The sequence below is a fragment of the Crocuta crocuta genome, unplaced genomic scaffold, assembly GCF_008692635.1.
Source record: "Crocuta crocuta isolate KB4526 unplaced genomic scaffold, BGI_CrCroc_1.0 scaffold262, whole genome shotgun sequence".
Lineage (NCBI taxonomy): Eukaryota > Metazoa > Chordata > Mammalia > Carnivora > Hyaenidae > Crocuta > Crocuta crocuta.
In genome coordinates, this window is record NW_027528869.1 from 5,266,539 (window position 1) to 5,274,416 (window position 7,878).

Sequence of the window (7,878 nt, forward strand, 5' to 3'; positions counted from 1 at the left end):
TACCTTGTGGAGACTCTCAGATTTCTCTCTCTACATTAAGACCAGGGTTCGAACACGGCTCTGCCACCGGAGGTGATGCTACACCTCTCTGTCTCAGGGTCCGTATCTGCAAAACACAGGGAACCGATTCCCAAGATCGGGGCTGCTGTGAGGATGAAATGAGCGCGCATCCAACACGGGGTGGCTCAGGTCTGCCTCCAAACGCTTTCTTCATCCCTCCCTCTCCTCCCTGCAGCCACCGAGCTGGGGGCAGGAGGGGGGTGCGCAGGGGAAGGGGTGGCTTTCCCTGCTGAGCAAGGCTCACATCCGGACCCCGGAACCACAGTGCCAGAGGCAAATCGCTCCAGGCCCCCTCCCCCACAGTGAGACAACTGTTAGGCTCTGGGCAAGCCTCTGGCGACTGTTTTCTTCCCCTGGTGAAGTTCTTTGGAACCTATCATCTGGATAAAAATGGGGGAGGGAACCTCCAGCATGTCGGGGGCCTGTACCCCCCTCCTCCTGTGTAGGGAAGAGTCAAGCAACTAAGGCTTCAATGTCTACCCTTAAATTAAGTTCAAAGGCTCCTTCAGCCCTTCGTTTGTGTCTATTCCAGGACCATGGTCCTTCCCAGCCCCCAGCCTCATGCAAAGTACCGGCATCTACTCCGTGTTCCCAGAGCCTCTGGAAACGGTGCGCTGAAAACCCAAACAGGCGGACACAGAGGAGGCCAAAGCAGCCCCAAGACAAAATAACCAGTTCTGTTTTTTACACTGTGTGTGTGGCGGTGGGGAGGAGACGGAGATGGGGAAGGCGAGTACGGGGGCTTTAGAGCCTAGTGCTTGGTTTCTCCTATGGCGGTTCTTTCCTCACCTGTTTTGAAATGCCCAGAGGATTAAAAAACAGCTAGTGGGAGAGGAGGGAGGGAAAAAACAGCCACCTCCCCATTCTGTGGAACCGATTTCTAGCTTCAGGTGGTTCGCTGCAACCCCGTCCGGCCATTGAGCACCTGAAGGTGGGGTCCATCAGAGTCAACTACGGGCCTTTTTGGGATGGCATTTCAATCCGGCACCTAGAAACACCCCGCCTTCTGACAGACAGTGGGGGGCATGGGAGCTTGCTGGAACGCCCGTGAGAACCAGCCCCGCTCACCGAACTACCNAAAAACAAAAAAAACCCAAAACAACCAAAAGGAAAAAGAGGAGTAGCTAGATGTTAACCAAACAGTTGTCTCAACAGAACTCCCTTGCAAAGTTCTGACATAGTGTGGAGGGAAAAACACTCTAGTCAGTCCTGAAACCGCTCTGGGAGCCCTGCAGGCTTCTAGCTCAAGACCACGATTATCCGAAATCCCACCCCTTGTCTCGAGATAGTTACTGCTGCCAAGTGAGGGGTGGCTGCTCGTGAGGCTGCGCAGCTAACCTCAGGGGACCCGGTTCATGGAAGCTCCTGTCTTGGCTGAGCTGAAGTGGCGAAACGGGTCTCAGCTGCTTTCAGACCCACCGGCTTAAACTCTCAGTAGTTCCCTTCCTCAGGTTTAGCCAGAGCTTTTACCTCAGGCATTGAGTGGGACTCTCTCTGTGAGGAGCGGCCTTTGATGGAATCAACACACACACACACACACACACACACACACACACACACACTAACGCAAGGCTGACTAATCATTCCAGATTTACAACCAACTATATATAGCATGGAGATAAAGACAGGGGTATCAGAACTGGGTCAAAATCTTGGTTCCGCATGTGAGTCATTACCTTTGTGACCCTTTTTTTTAAAAAGTAAGCTCCATGCCCAACATGGGGCTTGAACTCACCGCCCTGAGACCAAGAGTCGCACGCACTACCTGAGCCAGCCAAGCGCCCCTACCTTTATGACTCAGAACCAGTCACTTAATCTCTTCGAGCCTCAGCTTTTCACCCTTAAACTGGGCATCATTATGATAGTCCCAGTTTCAAAAGCCTGATGTGAGGAGTCATGAGATCGCCATGTATAAAATGGTTACTATATAAGAGCCCCGAGGAAAACAGAGCGCCTCAAACTGTAACATACATGTGAAACTGAAATGCAAACTATGTCTGGAGACCCCTTTTACATGACGAAAGGAAAAACAAGGTAAGAAATGCAGCAAATCAGGGCAGGGACAAAAATGACATTCTGAGGTATGAAAATGGACACAATACATCTTTGTTGTGAAGGCGGGAGGCTTTACTGTCGGCTCATCTCTGTTACATTAACTATCTTCAAGGCTTACACAGTCACCCAGATGACAATGTACCGCTGTGGTTTTCACTGACATGTTTCATTTTTGTTCCGAACGTTTGCTACTGGAAATCTCACAACAGAGTCCCAGTCCTCATCTCAGAGTTTCCAGTTCAAATCATTATTTACCTATAAGCCCTTCCATGTGTTTCTGACGTGTACGTTCCGCCGTGGGAATGAGTAACTGCTACCACTGTGTGGTGACACCCAACATGGTGAATTAAAACTATATAGGTGTACACGCATGTATCTATATGTTTCCAAAAAAATATATTGAAAGCAAGCAGAAGAGCTCTGATAACTGACTCCTTCTCCAACAGGAATCCATTGCTTCAAAAATTTTGTCACATACAATTTCCTGATAGGGGTGCCTGGCTAGCTCAGTGGGTAGAGTGTCAGATTCTTGATCTTGGGTTGTGGGTTCAAGCCCTATGCTGGGTGTAGCGATTACTTAAAGATAACATCTTTAAAACATTTTTGTTTTCTGATAAAATAAGCTTTGATGCTGGTTTGGCACAGGCGGGTCATCCTACGGGAGATATCTAAATGCTTGATGTAATTTCCTTTTCAAAGCAAAGGTGATCTTTTCAAAGCACATACTACAAACACCTATAGTTTTAGGTTAGGAAGATATATAATACAATATATCTTTATTTGTGAAGATATAGAAGCTTCACAATGATACTGTATACCTGCTGAATTCTAAAGCCTTAATTGTAGATATGTACAAGATGCTCAAAAGTAGCTTAAAACTAACTTTTTCACACATCAGAAGAAAAAATGAGTAAATTGTGTGCCACAGTTCAAGTTTATATGATCAATAGACTCTTGCTTTTCATCTCCCTTACTTAAGTTTTCAAAAAATGTTAAAGAGTCTGCTTAAGAACTCAATTGAGATTACATTTTAAAAAGTCACCCATCTTTCCCACCCTTTTTTAAAATGTTTGTTTGTTTGTTTATATTAGAGAGAGCGTGAGCTGAGAAGGGGCAGAGAGGGAGGGAGGCACAGAATCCAAAGCAGGCTCCAGGCTCTGAGCTGTCAGCACAGAGCCCGACTCAGGGCCGAACCCACGAATCATGAGATCATGACCTGAGCCAAAGTCCGGTGCTTAACGGACTGAGCCACCCAGGGACCCTTCCCACCCTTTAAAAATAATGCTCAGCTTTTAATGTAATAATGTCTCTCAGTTAACTTAAGCCTCAAGGTCAGTTTTTAGTTGGGCTTAATAAATAGTTCACTTTCTTTGAACCCATTTAAGTTCCTGTTCCCCACGGGGATCAATTTAAGAATATGGGGGTGGGAAGCAGAGGCCATGAAGGGCTGAGGCCCTAAGCAAGACGTGTCTACCCTTCTTCTCACATTCCACATCCAGCCTTTGGCTTTGTTCTTCCTTTGGACAGACACTGTTCTTTGGAACTGCTTCTGTGTTTTACATAAAGGCTCACCCTTTCACATTTCTCAATGTCAGAACTACCAATGCTCCCGAGTAGAGAGCTATTAGCATAGCTATATAAATTCATCCTGCTCTGAGGGCAAAACCTGCTGTTGCCAATTCACTTCTCCAAAGATCTACAAATGGCCAATAAGTACACGAAAAGATGTTCAACATCATCAGTCATTAGAGAACTGAAAATCAAAAGCACAAACAGATACTACTTTAAACTCAGTAGGATGGTTAGAAGACAATGACAGACAATAGCAAGGACGCGGAGAAACTAAAATCCTCACGCGCTGCTACTGGGAACATAAAATGGTGCCCTGCTTCCAAAACAGTTTGGCAGTTTCCCCAAAAGTTAAATACAGAAGCACCATATAATCCAGCCATTTCACTCCCTAGGTATTGTACCCAAGAGAACTGAAACATATGTTCACACAAAAACCTGTACACAAGTGTTCATGGCAACGTTATTCGTAAAATAGTCGAAAAGCAGCAACGACCCAAATGTCCATCAATGGATGACTGGATAAATGACATGTATATGCCGACACCAGAATATTATTGGCCATAAAAAGGCCTGCAATACTGAGCTAAGCTCCAACAGAGATGAGCTTTGCAAACAAGATGCTAAGTGAAAGAAGCCAGGCAAAAAGGCCACATGTTATATGACTCTATGTATGTGAAATGCCCCAAAGAGGGGAGTCATAAAGACAGAAAGCAGATTAGGGGCTGCCTGGAAATAGGAGAATGGAGGATGGGGAGTGACTGCTAACTTATATGGGGTTTCTTTTTAGGGCGATGAAAATATTCAGAAATTAGATCGTGGTATTGGATTAATAACTTTGTGAATATACTAAAAACCACTGAACTGTACAGTGTAAGAGAGGTACCTTTAAATCGAGTTTGCAGCAATTTCCGAAAATCTTCCCTGCTTGTTCTTTTTCTCCCCCCAGTTCTTTTACGTTTGAATTTACTTTTTTTTTCTTTTTAACTGACTCCATAATGGTGGCATTATTAATCTCACTCCTGACTGGAGGCACCTTCTTTTTTTCACATTTTTATTTAAATTCCAGTTAGTTAACATACAGTGGAATACTAGTTTCAGGTATATAATATTCAACACGTGCATGCAACACCCGATGCTCNTTTCGCTTAGCCTAGTACTCTCTAGCTCCATCCGGGTTGCTGCAAATGGCAGGACTTCATTCTACTTTGTGGCCGAATAATATTCTGTTACACACACACACACACACACACCTCATCTTCTTTATCCTTTCATCAGTCTATGGACACTTGGGCTATTTCCATAATTTGGCTATTGTAGATAATGCTGCTGTAAACACTGGGGTGCATGTATCCCTTTGAATTAGTATTTTTATGTTCTTCGGGTAAATATTTAGCAGTGTGGTTGCTGGACCATAGGGTATTTTTAACTTTTTGAGCAACCTCCATACTGTTTGCCAGAGTGGCGGCACCAGTGTGCATTCCGCCAATAGCAGAGGTGCCTTCTTCTTAAGATGGTTCTTCGGACATCTGGGAGGCTCAGTCAGCTGAGCGTCTGATTCTTGATTTCGGCTCAGGTCATGATCCCAGGGTGGTGGGACTGAGCCCTGCATCAGGCTCTGTGCGGAGTATGGAGTCTGCTTAAGACTCTTTCTCTCTGTCCCACTACCCTTCTCCCCAACTCTCTCTCAAAAAAAAAAAATTGTTCTTCTGTTCTCAGAACCTGGTGCTTGGGCTTAGTTGCTCCGGCTTTCACACATCAGTTACCACCTGACTTTGCCTTTGACTCAACATGATTGACCATCTCCACTTTAGAGAGTCAAGTGGCCCTTGCCACCAAAGTCTGGCACGTTCTGGCAGACCCTCCTTCTATCCCTACCACATCTTCGCCACCACCTGACCTCTGCTGGAGATTCGACAGATTGTGAAGGTTCAGGTACCCTGGGGTGTGACAAAAACTTTTCTGGGTCTACTCTGCGTTTTGTGGGTTTCCGAACCTCCCCCGGATCACCAATCCCACAGAGGATTTGGGAGGTCTCTGTGGCAATCTTCCCTGAGATGCCTCTCTCTCGCACAACAGACACGCGATGGGAAGACGTTTTCATTAATTACACCAAATGGCACCGAAAACCACAAATTGGACTCTGTGAAGTGACCCTGTTTCTGAAGACAATAGTTTGCAATGGCTTACAGCTTATAAAAGCAAACTTTTGCCATTCATCCTCATACCATATACCTGTGATCTGTAAATCAGACAAGGGGAACTCCTCTCCGGCAAATCTCTGTCTACAGGATCCACTAAAAACAGAAACTGAAATCCACAGGAGTGGGGACTATCGCTTTTGGTAATCAGAGCAACATATGAGGATGAGCAGGGAGGCGGAACACAGTATACAATATTCAGTGATTCCCTGGTTATTTTAATTAATGTAATAAAATAATGTCTAACAGTTACAACTACTACCCCTCGAGGACCTATTAAATGTCAGGCATCGTGCTATGTACTACACACACATTATCTTTGTTCCTCACAAAAGTCCTATGGGGAAAATGTCACTCTCTTGCTTAGAGCTGTGGAACTGGGGACTCAAATCACAAAATGTGCCCGGGGTCACAGAGCCAGTACCAGCAGTGAAGCCAGACTTCAAACCCACGCTCTTCCACCCAACCTTTGCCCATCTCTTCTACAGAGCTAATTAATTTGAACGCATTTCAATTAAATACATACCATGTTGAACATGCCCGGTACTTTTTCTTTTTTGAAATCCTTAACAGGTGAATTTCAATGGCAATTTTCAACAGTTTTCAAGTGGGGTGAAAGAACACTTTTGTTTCCAATTTAACCACCACGATTTATTTTTTAAGAAAGCCCAAGTAACAAAGTACCAGATATAGCGCGGGTATTTACCAAACAAAAGCTGAGAGGAGACCAAAAGGAATGAGCTCTGTCAGCAGATAAGCTGTAACGACACTTGCACTGGCAAAGTCTGTTTGTACACTTTGGACTCTGACGTTTCACTTGCACCAGCATTTCACAATCCCTGACCTCACCAAGGGGGCTTAAACGCAGGGTGTTCCAGCTGCAAGGGTCCTGAGAGATCTGTCCCGCTCCCTGGCTTTACGGACAGACGGACACTACTCCCCACGGCTCGAGCAGTCTGCTGGGGCTCACGGGGCCCGCAGGCCAGAGCCAGGGTGGGGCTCCCGAGCTCCCGGCCGCCACCCATCGCCCCAAGGAACGAAGGTGACGTTTCCTCTTCCACTGTTGGTTCTACTTTGTCAATAAAGGAGTTAAACTGTGTGAACACTGTGACCTGAACGTTTTCCAGTCACCATTTCTGTCCGTAAGAAACCCCCAAATCTGCTGCTAATGAAGGTCAAAGTCCAACATCTCCAAGTCCATTAGGAACAGGAACCTGCTCAGGTGGGTCTACATCTGCAATTAGGTGGCTATCAGGCCAAAGTGTGCGCAGTTTCCACTTCCTTCTGGAATTACATAAACCTTCCCCGGTCCTTGTAGGTCGGCCATTTCCTGTTGCGAAAGGAACAAACAATGGGTAGACTGTCACCAATGTTTCCTTTAAGGATACCACAGGCTGAAGGGCATCGATTACCACATAATGCACATTTTGAAGTGGCCTTGTTTCCTTGTTTTCCAAACAAGGTATCTAAACGTCTCCTTAAAGAAAACCCATTTTATTTAGGTCTTCAGGACAATGAAGACCTATCAGGACCTTGGGAATCTGAATGGCACCACTTTGTTCCAATGGTTCTTTTCCGACTTGCCCAACTTCCCTGTGTGCCTTCTTACCCTCCGTGTTCTGTTCAGGTGGGAAGGAAGGGGAGAGATCTCAAAACTTCTAAGCAGTTCCCCAAGCTAAATATGTGGAAGTCGAGAAGATGACCCCGTCCTCCCCATGCCCCAGAGAAGGGCGAGGGAGTGCCTCTGAAAGGCGGCAAGTGCAGAAAAAAGATCCGGGAAAAAGAAAAATTCTGGGTACAACTGCCACTCCCCTCTCCCCCTGGGAGAGCCCTATCCGCACTCTCTGCAAGACAGCAGTTCAGGGAGCACACACCTTAATCTTTGCCTCCTTGAGCAGTGTCTGTTCCAGAGAGTCTCCTCTCCGGCCTCCCGGACGGTACCTCCGCCCGTCCACCTTCATCACTACCATCCCCCAACAGACTGGTTAAAAGG

General features: G+C 46.1%; 1 protein-coding gene across 1 annotated transcript in view; it reads right to left on the reverse strand.

Annotated features, from left to right (window-relative positions):
* BORCS5 (BLOC-1 related complex subunit 5) overlaps positions 1-7,878 on the reverse strand; it is a 95,278-nt gene that overhangs the window by 839 nt on the left and 86,561 nt on the right. The window lies entirely within an intron of this gene.